Genomic DNA, 13,748 nt, shown 5'->3' on the forward strand with positions numbered 1-13,748 from the left:
TTCCATTGCCTTACTCTTGGAAAAATTTACCCCTAAATCCTTCCCTACCTCAATAAATTTAGAATTAAAGTGACTTGCAATAACTGTGCCATCTGAGACTAACTTGCTATCAATAACTAAATCAGGAAAAGAATTATTGTTTGGCTTGTAACCAAGTTCGGCTTTAACCACAACCCATGCTGCTTTAGTCTTATTACTAGCCTTATTTATATAACTACAATTATACATTTTCTTTGCTAGGTTACAAACAGATTTAAAAACTTTTTTGTACATTTTTACATAGCCAATAAAGTTAACATCAGTAGAACTCTTTGCTAAGTTGCTTAACATTCTTTTCTTTTGACTAGAAATTTGAATACCTTGTGTTACCCATTTTTTATTTACTGTTTTCTTTTTAATTTTAACAGGTTTGAAAGGGAAAGATTCCTCAAAAATTCTTTGAAAAGAACCAAAAAAATTATTACTGTTTAGAAAAAGGTCGTTATTTTTTGTAGTATTCCATTTCATTTTGCTGATAGAGTTTATAAAGTTATTAATATTTCTTTCAGAAAAAATTCTTTGCTTAAAAGAAGTGTGTAATTTTTGTCTATCCTCATCATTTCCCTGTAAAGAAATAAAAAGAGACCTGTGGTCAGAAAGACCAGTTTCAATATTCATACAGATTTTTGTATCAATTGGCTTAATTTTGAATGTTATGATATTATCTATGCATGAAATTTTGTTCGGCGTAATTCTTGTTGGTGATTCTATATTTATACCTAGACCAAAAATATCTAACAAATTCAAAAAATCCAATCTCTGTTGTGGAAAAGTACATGTATCTAAAATGTCAATATTAAAGTCACCTACAATATAAACATCCTTAAAACCTAGCTCTTTCTGCAGTAAAATAAACACATTTTCTAATTTATTTAAAAAAGTTCTAAAATTTGAAATACATGGAATTCTATAAATGGAAATAATAATTGCATTGAAACAAACTATCTCAATACAGCACATTTCAAAAACTAACTCATCATTGAATATACAAAGATCTTTTCTTTCAAAGAAATTCAAATTATTTTTTATTAATATACATGAGCCTCCATGAGCTGTATTTTCTCTACAAAAATGAGCAGCAACTGTGTAATTTTCTATACCGTTTAAAATATTAATTTGATCTTTTTTAAGCCAATGTATTACTAATAATAATTGTTAGTAGTATTATTTAATGAGGGGTTGAACAAAATTCAAGAACAGACCAAAAACACTGGGAACCGGCTTTAAAGAATCAATGTCTGCCCTCTAGTAGCTTTCCCTCCAAGGAAGGGAAATGTCAGCATTGTCATTTTGAGGCTTTTTGAAAAAAAGGTTCAGTTTTATCGTGGTTGTCTTGGAAAAGATACTACATACTATTTATTAATCTACTACAGTACAGTAAATGGTAGAATTCCTTTGAAGTTCATATCCTAGAAATTCGATTTTTTTGCATGTAAACTTTCTTATGTTTTATTTTCCTTTCAGCACTATCCAAAAAAGGATTTTTAGAAATATCTCTGTGAATCTGTGTAGTTAAATAATCCTGAAATAGGAAAGTGATTGCTATTTTTATTTAAAAAAGTGTGAAGTGTTATACTGTAGCACTTTTTAAAGACATTGATCAAAACTCCATCAACAGATTTTGATTGATCTCGAAAAATATATTTATAGGTGCAATTTCCTCAGTCACCCATCATGCCTCACGAAGCACAAAATGTTAAAAAGCTATTTAAATTTATATAAAGAATTTTAAATTGAACTTTGAAAAAGTTTTCCTCTACGTTTTGGAGAACCGCCCATATTTTTTTTTATCTGTAATTAAATTAATTTGGGTTTGGAAGGGTTGAAAGTTTGAAGCATTCTAAAATTGTTAACAAATTAAACAAATTTATAAATATAGCCCCATTATTTAGGTTATTTGTTTGGATCTAGTATTCTACTAGAGATTATTACTAAAAATCGTTTAGATTGCTATCCAGTTCGATTTTATTAGACGGACTATAAATTAGTTATGAGGTTGTTAAGATTTTTTGCTTTCCTGATGTTATTAAAGCTTGAATATCACTCAAACAATTTGTGATTGAGTGGTACATTGTCACCATCAGCAGATTTTATTTTTTGTGTTAAAAGCCTGAATAATAAACTGCTGGTTCAAATCAAATCAAATCAATATTAATGTGGATACAACTGTGATACCTATATAATATTGACCAATATCGAGAAATGTAATTATCTGTTGCAAAGTAAAGGAGAATGAGTGTTTTGAATAACTTCTTGGAATTATATTGCAACGGTTTTTATTTTCCATCACACTCTCTTAGCCTATTTGAGACACAGTGCAGGTGATTTGTAATATACTTGTTACAAATTTCAAAGGGAATAAAAAAAAAATTCTTTTAAGTGTTTAAAAACATGCTTCATATAGGTAAATTATCCATATTTCATTTAAAAAACACCCTTTTCTGGACATGAATCAATAAAACTTGAAGTCATCAATAACACTGTTCAAGTAAATTTGGGATGAAATAGACAGGAAAGAAAAGACAAAGTAAAGCCTTTTTAACACCACACACAGTTTTTATTGACATAGCATATATGTCTATAATTGTGTTACTTTTATCCGTCCTTATTTTAAAAATTTAGAAATTTCTAATATACATTTATCTTATCTCAGTTACCACAGTTGTGTGTAAATTGCTATCATATCTGATGTTTTAACAGGAAAGTAAGAGTGTTTCCATTGTTTTCATGGTTATTGTTTGAATTTTTACATTCAGTTTGGATATCAATACCTCTGTAGTAAAATGTTACGCTTGGTTTTAGGATTTGTAAAATACATTTTCCACTTTGTATCTTAATGTATGTACCTTAAAATTTTGAAATTGTGATATCTTTATTCTTTACTCAATTTTATCGTGATAGGCCCTGTTAACAATTTACAATTTTGTATGAAAAGTGCAGAGGCTTTTATTCAGTAGGAAATGGACAAAAAATTTAATTGATGGTTGTACCTTGTTTAAGTGTGGACAATGTTTTATTAATACAATGTTTACTTTACCAGATCTCAAAGGAAGCTTAATCATGATATGTTTACATCTAAGTACAATGTATTCCTAACTAAGAAATGAAATATGTACTTATTAAGCAGTTAATAATTGTAGATTTTATGGAGTAAAAATTCAATTTTAGTTTTAAAGCGTAATTTACAATATGCACGAGTTATCATCCCTTTGACAGAACTCATGAGTATTCAAAATTATTTTTGAAACAACATATTGTGTTAGCAGTTGCAATATTCTTTTCTTTTACCAAATCAGGCAAAGAAGTATTTAATACAATTTAAAATCAAATTCATAAAAAAAATCCAAAACTTATTTTTATTCCTAAAATTCAATTGTTTAATTAGTTTGGTTTTGAACCAATTTATTAAATGTTGAATCAGACATTTTCAACAATATTTCTTTCAAGAATTTTGTATGGTAGCCTCCCTTCTGAAAAATGAATGTTGAAATAGTTATTATTAGTGAAAGGTCACTACAATGAATGAACTGAACTATTGTTATCAATTTTACTTTTACTTCTCTTAAAACTATTTATATGAGCATAACTCAACCAAACCAGCTGTGAAATGTAATTGAAGCTTACACGTACCAGTACTGTAAGGCAGTATTTATACTGTGGAGAACCGTTAGCCCGTCCAGTCAATATCCAAGCAGTCTAAGGCGTTGTACACTGTTAAAAAAGTAACTAGTAAAATTTCTACATGACTATACATTTTAAATAGGATGTAATTTTTATGTAATTTTGATACTAATCAATATATTATGCTCATATTCATTCACATTTATCTTACGGGCTGGCAATTTATGAGGGCACTACAAAGCAAAACTTGGACAAAATCTTAAAACTTCAAAAAAGAGCTTTGCGAATAATGCTAAATCTAGAGCTTGAAGCATCGGTAAAAAATCTGTTTTGCAATTTAAACTTACTAAATATATTATTACTATGACCAATATATTTTGGAGTGCATAACTTGCACAAAAGGGCAGCAACACAAACACTTCTTTTGTAGAGATATACATTCCTACTATACTAGAAATAGAAATACAATTAACATTCCCAATAAACTCAGTTTAATAAAAAAACCACCTACATGGGAAAAAATTGTTTAAACAAATTGCCGTTGAATTTAAAAACTCACATGGATAAAAAATGTTTTAGACATAAAGTAAAGGCTTATCTCTCAACAAAAACTTACTATTTTCAGAATAGTTTTTTTTATTTGAATCACCAGTTGATAGAGTGGACTTTAATATCTACTATATCTTACAATTTTTGACATAATATTGTTATTCCTGAGTGTCTTGAGCTTATCCTGTCATGTTTTAGTAATCACCTTGCTTATATTTGTATAAAGTTCTAAATTTGTTTTTATTATAAATGAAAGTTTTGTTTATATATATATTTAAAAAAATATTATAAATTATATATGTTAAGATTTCTGTAATAGTTTAGGCAATTAAGTTATTAGTCCTGAAAATAGGTGTTTACCGGACGAGTGTGGTCGTTCCTGTGCAAGACGAAGTCAAGTGCGGGATTACCATACGAGTCCGGTAAACACATTTTGGACAAGTGACGTACAGTATTTTACGTCATACTACTCTAAACTAACTTAACACTAAAAAATCCTTATAGATACCCACTGACTAAAGGACTAACAATCACTATGCATAACCTCTAAGAGAGGTTATTTTTTTGTTTATAACCACTTATTGCCAAATATAATTAGCTGGTTGGCGTCCGGTAAGAACTCATTACAGTACAGTAGTACGTAATGAAACCCCATTTGATTAAGCTGGCGGCAAACAGCTGTTTTCTGGACTACATCCTTGCGTGGGAAGTTCTTTAAAACATTGTAGTGTGGCATAAAATTATTTGTACAAGTGGTCGTCCTGTGGTCGAAACTCGACCAAAAATAATTAATGTACAGACTTCTCTATTTTCTCCCCACACTGTAAATAAAACATGTGATTGGGATTTCTTCCATTTGTTTTGATTTTCTGTTTACATTTTGTTGTTATTTCGTCACCATCATGGCAACCCAGTTGGTCCATGTTAATTTTTTGAAGTTTTCAAATTCGTTTTATGTGCTTATTTTTTAGCTTATTTTAATTTATAAAGGGATTCTGCACATCTACAGGCAAATATCTTTCTAACAGTATGCGTAGATTTTCCCTGCGATGCACACGACCTGAGAAAAAAGGTTTTAAAGAAACATGCTTGCCTATTAATATATAAATAGATGTATTGACTTTATTCATGTATGTACATACAGACCGAATAGATAATTGATTCTGATTCTAATTCTGAATTGTATCTTGTTGAGGGTTCAAACCCCGTCTCAGTGCAACACTGCATGCAATGTGCAATGCTGGAGTTAGAGGCAAGTTTATGGTAGGCTCTAGGTTAGTTTTTTGCCAGTTGCATCACTTGCATCCAAGGCGGATATACCTAGAATATTTTCTTTTTTTTTGGGGGGGGGGAGGGCGAGATTAATTTAAGGTTAAGTTACGTAATTTCAAGTAGACACGCCATGACTTTATCTCCATTTTGCTGCTGTAGTTTGCACTAAATGTGCCCTTTACTGTCCAAGATCACACTGTATCATTAAATAGTTCCATTACATTATAAAGATGTATCTATTCAAGCCAAATGAAGAAAATATCTCTATTACTAAATAAAAAAAAAACATTGTTCAAGATTTAACAATGTGTCATTCCATCTGTAAACACTTATCCGAACCTAAGGAGTCAAATACGCGATTGTGATTATCATATTCGGAGGAGTTCTAACTACTGTATATGTATTCTTTTGTGGGAACTGCAAAACTTTAACATTTCAGTACAACCTTGAACAGATGTAAATAACAAACAATAACAATGGCTACCAATGAACTGACTGAACTCTTCATTACTCCCCTCCCCTGTCGCCGGTAGATATGCTGGTCTCTAGCGGTCACTGCTGCAAGTGAAGATAGCCGGGCGGCGGGCGGGAGCTCGAGTCGGTCTGAATCATCCCGAACTCACACAAACTATCACTGTCTGCCACGGCGATGACTTCGCGCATAATTCATATTATGGTAGGCTACCTATTTCCCCCCCCTTATATTTTGCCCCTTAAATTCCAAAGTATTTTGCTATATTTTACCCATCCTGTCTAATATTACTATTTTATGAGATATTTTTTGTTTAAATAAGATAAGAGGATACTTGATTAGAATAAGCATAGTTAAATCAATAAATAATAATTATAATCCATTGTTGTAGCCCCGAAACTGCTATTAAGACTAAAATAAGGTAAGGTTATTACCTCGTCTGCAGTTCCAAAATTATAAAATATATAAAATAGCAAGCAATTTACAACGGGTAGTAGAGCCGTTTTTGAATCACAGGAACATAACCTCAAGACAGTTTCAAGAAAAGTAATTCTATTTATCTCTAGGCTGAGTCCCTCTACACAGTCGTGTGATAATTCTGATTTTCTCAGTGGACAATGTGCGAATGAGGATTTTTCAGTAGAAAAACTTAATTCAAGGTATCCCGACAAGTACTCTTCCTTCAAAGTCGGTCTACATTCATCCTTACTTGGGAAAGTTTTCAAGCCCGATTTTTGGCCCAAAGATGTTTTTGTGTCAAAATTTGTGACGAAGAGACAGAAACCTAACCCACAAGACAGTGAAGTGGTGTTAGAGCAAGAGGAAACAGTAGGCCTAAACACATCAACAGTGAATCTTGACCAATCAGTTTTTTAGGGTTCCCCACGCTGGAGACCCCTTGCACTTAGTGGGTAAAAAATCTAGACCTATCTCCCTTCGCATCCTTCAGCAGAACATGCAGTGTCTAAATAATAAAACCAACGAATTGGAAGTTATTGTGAACAACTCTGACCTCAACGTGCTGCTTTGCCTCTATGAACATTGGTTGTCAGCTGGTCAGGTTGGTGTAGTAAAAATCACTGGTTTTACCCTGATAACTGCCTTTTGTCGCACTGTTCATATACACGGTGAGACTTGTATTTACATCTCCAGTGATTTGTTCCAGTTTTTCACCGTCCTTGACGTCGATAGGTTCTGTGAAGAGCTTCAGTTTGAAGCTTCAGCAATAACATCTTAATACCGTGATTTTGTCCTTATATCGCTCACCTGACGGAACTTTATCACAATTCCTTGACAGTCTTGAGGATCTACTACAGTACCTACTATCGACCAAACCAGGCTACAAGTTCGTATTGGCGGGTGACTTCAATGTTGATTTTGGTTCTGGAGACGCAGATGACTGTGAGCTGCAAAACTTGCTGCACTCTTTCAATATGTACTGCTCGAGTTTTGAACCCACTAGGGGCAGAAAATGCCTTGATAACATTGCTGTGAATTTCCCCAAAGACTTCTTCTCTGTCAGCATTGACAAATTTTCTCTATCAGATCATTAGGCGGTGTGTTTAAGTATAAATATTGCAATTCAGGTAGAACAAACTTCAAGCCAAGCTGCAAAAAGAATTTATAGCCATTTTAATCAATCTAAATTCATCTCTATGTTAGCAGCATAGATGGCCGGCTCTGGCGACTAGGACGTGCATGCAGGCGATGCAATATTTTCTGCTATGTTCAGCTGGCTTCAAATAGCGGTCGATAATTGCTTTCCGCTTAAGACAACTTCTAATAAAAATTATCAAAGTAAAACCCCTGCTCGTGGATGTCGATGGTTTACTGAGGAGCTACGCTTAATGAGAGAGACAGTTCTGATGGCTTTTGACGCATACAAGATATCCAATACGTGCGAGGACAGAGAGGCCTATGTGACTCTCAAACGAACCTATAAAAACGCTCTTACATCAGCCAAGCTCAATGCAAATGTTGAGGAAATTGAGTCTGCAAATAATAAATGCAAAGCTGCCTGGTCCATCATCCGAGGTAACATCGAGAAGCCTAACGCCAGGCCTAAAATGCACTATTGACTATCGGGTCACAGTCAGATTGCATATACTGAAAGTATTTGACCAGAGTTATATATTAACTGACCAATGATTGACCTCTACCTTATCCTTTAAGTACGGGGTCATTAAAAAAGGTGTCTATTTATTTAATACTAAATTAATAATATAATTTGTAACTAAAAACAATAGTCATTAATGTATAAAGAAACGCAGAAAAACGTAAATAATTATGTAAAATATCAAACCCTATATTAGTTCTAAGTGTTGCCTGACAGTTATCCTAGTATTGGAATGGTAAATGCTGTTACTTTGCAATAATAGTCGGGAACGGAATGTAGCTTTCTGGTACTACGTAAAATAACGCTAGATATTATTTTTGTCACCTATCAGCATTGTCTGAATCGTATAGCATTATTACGATCACCATTATTTCACTCTCCCGTTCTTAACAGTTCATATGACATTACAAAATAATATGGTATTCTCAGTAACATTTTACCAAGATAATAGGTAAAACTTCAAAAATATTATTATTTATCATATTAAGCAAAATATTCCAACCTCTATCTTAGTGATAGTCATCCTCATATCACATAACAAAACAGAACTTAATGTATGGTTCACATTCAAGCATTAGTCTGCTGTCAGCCCTAATATGTATCCAAATGGTGCTATTGCAAGGGATAGGCCTATTAGTGAAATCCAATAGTATTTTACAGGTTTTTGCCATTAAAGATTTAGTAGGAGTAAAAGACATATTGATTTTACCGGATAGAACTTGAACTGGATATTAATTTGTGGTTTTATTTAGTCAAATTCAGGTGCATTTTTACACTAGTAGACCCAACACCTATGTAACAGTTTTAACTTGGTTTGCATCTAGGTTTAAAAACTTAAATAGACACAGAAATAAAGAGGATACTGAAAATTTCATTTTGAGACTTATAAAAGAACCTCGATAATTTTGCATAAATTTAAACTTTAAGAGATCACAAAGAACAGAATGATATCCAAAATACAATTGTTCTGACATGAGAACACCCTTATGGTTCTGTTTATATCCAATCAAAAGAATGAATTCCTTAACTATCATTTTAAAATTCAGAAATAATCTTGATACAAAACAACATGTACTGTAGGCTACTTTGAATACACTACAAGGGCATAAACAAAAATGAAATAATTGTTTTAGTAAATTAGAGTAAAACATTCTATTATTAATTTAAATTGAAAATTATTGAAAGCAGAAATAAAATACTTGGACATAGAGAGGCAGGAAATTCCCCAACAATATCAGGCTGTGGTGAGAATGTGGTTTATTGCATTCCTGTTCCACGACACGTCTTGTTCTTCTAAATTATCGATTTAAATATTTTAATATTCCTAAAATATATAGCAAAGGTTTCTTTTAATTTAAATGGCCTTCTTGTATCTTGGATTCCAATTGTAGGTATGTAAACATATTTCCTTAATATTAGTCACAGTTTTTTGTCAGCTGTTGAGTCATGTTTGTAAAACTTACTTGATCTATATATTGAAAATTAAATACATACAGTAATAATAAATAAAACAAAAAAATATAAGACGGAATAAGACTTTATTTGTCATTCTGCAAAATTGCAAAGTTTGCAAAAGACAATGGCCTGACAAAAGTTATCAATGAGTATTAGTGATGATTCACTGATTCAGTGGTTTCAACTAAAATATTTTAGAACTTAAAGCTAACATTTGGCAGATTAAGGTGGAAATTTAGAGCTTAAAGCCATACAATTATACTATTCTTGCAACTGGTGTGCTTACAAAGGCCATAGTCAACATTACGGGGCTGAAATGGGCTGAAGAGTTTCTACGCTTAGCTGCTGTTGAGATCATTATACTGTTACTTGCTTTTTTGTTTCTTTATCATTGTAGTTGTTGTTTAAGTGATTTATTTTCTGTAACTTGTTTTTTATTCTTTATCTTTATTAGCTAATTACCAAATTTGTTGTTCCCCATGTTGATTGTTAATTATTGTTGTTATTTATTGTATTTATTGTTATTTATTGTTATTTTGTGTTATTTATTGTTATATATATTGATATATTTTTGATACATTCTTATTTATTAGGGATTTTTAGTCAGGTCATTTTCATGTTATGTATGAAATGTTCTATGTAAGTCTGAATGAAACGTCTTGCCATCATTGTATGTTTATGAAAATGGGAATTCCGTCTGTAAATAGATAAATAAATAAATTACGGTATAACTTGACAATGGTAACTCCCAAAGTTTGCTGTCTACAAACTGTATTTACATTTAGATAAGATAACTATCAGTCCAATTGTTTAGGAAGGGTCATTGACATTTGTGTTTGATGATAAGCTAGTCTAGAAATTTCATGTTTTAGATAAAAAAGTACACAGCCTAATTCTAAACTGATCAAGAGTCATATAAAACTTACTTGAGCTATATCAATATACTTCAGGACCCCCTTCCGCGGATAATGCCTATCCTTTGTATAAAGTAAAAAGTCATTATTTACTTATAAAAGCCGTGGTTGGTCAGAATGGTTTAGTTTAGACTATTGACTGTTGGATACTGAAGTAGACATCCCATCTATGGACCAACTGTTGCCACTTTTTTTATTTAAAAAATATCATAGTTAAGTGAGCCAGTCACAGAGCGCTAGTGTATCAGATTCTATGTTCTGCCTTTTTTGTTGCTGACATAGTTTATGGGTCATAACAATTGTTATAACCACTATAAGTCGTTCCAACAGTTTGACTTGGTGAAGAAGTTCATGTATTGAACATAAATTAGTAATTTAAATCAGCACAATTTGTTGGTGGCTCACATCAACTACGACGATTTTGATTAAAAAACTGGCGATAACTTTGACATGGGGATGGATTGTCTAGTTTTATTAATAGTCCAAGGTTTATAATTTTCATTTCAAACTATACATTCTTATCCTCAAACATTCACAGCATCACACTATAGAGGTAAAAAAACGTTAAAAATATCATTGATCTAGAATTGGAATACTTGGTCTGAGTACATAGCAACAATTCTTCATTTAACTGTACATCGTAAAGGTAAAAAAGTTATTTAGCATTAAAAGTTAAATGTCTTGGTTCCCTTCAATTGAGTCAAACTGCAAAACAATGAAGCTGTAACTTTTGCCTGTTAAAATCAACACATTACATAGCTATAAATGATTCGCTTTAGCAATGCATGAGACTTTGTGGTTTTTGTGACCCGTATAAGCAAGTTATGATTTTGTTAGTGTTTCTGTGTATACTGTATCTGATTTTTAATAAAAGTATTTCACTCCATTATTTAACTTAATCTTTAGGCTTAACCAGTATTCAGCTGATGTAATAGAATTTATTTCAACTGTTAATTGCAATAGGGAATTTACAAGTAAATCCAAACACTGTGTAAATAACACTAAATGTCGGCCTGTAAAACTTTCTAGACCTATTAAAAAGCAATTTTATGAAGAATAAACAATTTATTCATTTAATATTAGCTAATAGAGTTTTTTGGTTCCCTACTTAAAAGAAAGCAGCACTTAGTTGTTTCAATAACTTTAATACAGTGTACAGTAATAAGTGTACATTACCCAGCTGTATGAATATATTATTCATGAGCAAGCAATCTACAAAATTGAGGACTTAAAAACATGATGATATGGATAGAATAATATTTAAATATAATTTGTCATTTGAAACTAAATGGAACGCTATATTTGTTGGATTATCAAAACCCTCCCACAAGATGCCATACAAAATGTTAATCCTTTTTTTGGAATTTGTGGTGAAAGTTATTTTACACTCTTGTACCAAGTTTTATGATACTCAAAATATTACAGCAGTATATAATTTATTTTTCTAACCTGCTGTACTCCATCAGAAATTTAAACTATTGTTCCTATAGTATTACTAAAACAAAATTACCATTTACTGTTTATAAAGAATTATGAATTTAAATTTATATTTATTTTAGTTGAATAATTTTCTTTGTAGGCAAAATAATTTATCAAGTCACTTTAGGACTTTATTTAATTTGTGTTTCTTCGCCATAGACATTGCTGTTAACATTTTGAAAGGGACCGGTCCAACCCCTGGTCTTGTTATTATATATTCAGCCTTTTGTTAGATAGCATTTTAATTCATAGCCCAATGACAAAAATGGCATCTGGGCCCAGAAATTATCTTGCTTAAAATCGAACCACCCACCTTCAAATTTGGAGGCGAGCATTATAACCACTTGTCTATCCAGGCTTTTAACTCAACCAAAATAAATAAGATCATTAAAAAAATCATAACACCTATCTCTTTGATATTGGCTTATCATTTTAAAAAGCAGGAATGTAAATTTTTAGAATTATCACTGCCAAAAATACGTGGAAAATTTGATTTCAGGGCTAAACTGATAAAAAAATTCTTGAATGTACGTCTAATAATTTATAATTAAAACTATAGTGTTACATATAATATAGTTTGTCAGGCATACAAGCTAATTTCTCAAGATTACTGAATCTTCATAAAATAATTTATGTTTTTAAAGTTTCTTCAAGTATTTCACTTGACCACAATGTTATTTTATAGAAATTTTGCACAGTTTGGTGAGAAAACCAGGCGTATCCATTGGAAAACCTGATTACGCACTACTATATACTAGGAAGGTCACTGGTGGTCTCAGATAAGCAAGATCCTGTCCTAGTGCTAGCAAGGCTCAAGGTCATTCTTTACTGATTCCTATTTATCATTCTTGCTAAACATTCTAGCAATTTCCAACATTGTTTATCTTTAAAGGTTTATTAGAATGAGCTAACCGAAACTCAAAAGTCTGTAGTGTTTCTTCTGATTATGTTAGCCTAATTATTTTTCTCTAATGTGCGAAACTTACTTAATGTTGAGAGGTTATGATAGATTGCTTGTGTATTGACAACTAAACTTTAATATTTGTCTAGGTTACATGAGCAAAATTGTTTAGGATGATTAATACCATAACAATATTTAGCTTGGGTTATTTAAGTATTCTAGTTATTAATACATAATTATTTGATGAAAGCAATTTATTTTGTCTTAATTTAGGGATTTTAACACTTTCAAATATTTAACTGGCTTAATTTAATTTATGAAAATTTATAAACAATCATAACCTTAAAACCCTTAATTCATTTAATATTTACACATTCAAACATGAAGGAAAAGATTTATTTAACAAATCTCTATTTAAACCTAGGATAATTTATTTTAAACGGTTCAAAAGCAACGAATGATTGTTAGTATCCATAGTTCTTACAATTAATAAGTATACTCACCAACATTGATGATAATTTCTTTCATTGAGTCTTATAACTCAGTAGACATGTGTGACTGACTGGTGGGCTTGCAAACTCCCCCCTTCCCCCTCCTAAACTCAGGTGAAAGGAGTGAGGCTAAGTCAAGGCATCCAGTTATCCAGTCCAGTATAACCAGAGCAGTGAAAGTATGTGCCTGTGGAGTTTCTAAATTACAGTTCTATTATGATTAGACCTACATTATTGGGTCTCTTTAGTTCACATTTGCAACTTTTCTGTTGATGTGTGACTATCAGGCTATAAATTTGTATTATCTTTGTATTGTAGGTGGTGCTATATGATAAGACAGTCAGTTTTAAGGTTATAACTTTGATAATATTTTGATATTCAAGTTTAACACTTTTAAGTGTGTGTGAATAAGTATGTAATTTGCATCTGTTTAATTTTG

General features: G+C 31.5%; 1 protein-coding gene across 1 annotated transcript in view; it reads left to right on the forward strand.

Moving 5' to 3' along the window:
- LOC128997825 (copper-transporting ATPase 2) overlaps positions 1–13,748 on the forward strand; it is a 96,180-nt gene that overhangs the window by 5,940 nt on the left and 76,492 nt on the right. The window lies entirely within an intron of this gene.

This window comes from Macrosteles quadrilineatus, unplaced genomic scaffold (assembly GCF_028750875.1).
Source record: "Macrosteles quadrilineatus isolate MER2022 unplaced genomic scaffold, UCM_ALF_1.0 Scaffold_7__1_contigs__length_78375512, whole genome shotgun sequence".
Lineage (NCBI taxonomy): Eukaryota > Metazoa > Arthropoda > Insecta > Hemiptera > Cicadellidae > Macrosteles > Macrosteles quadrilineatus.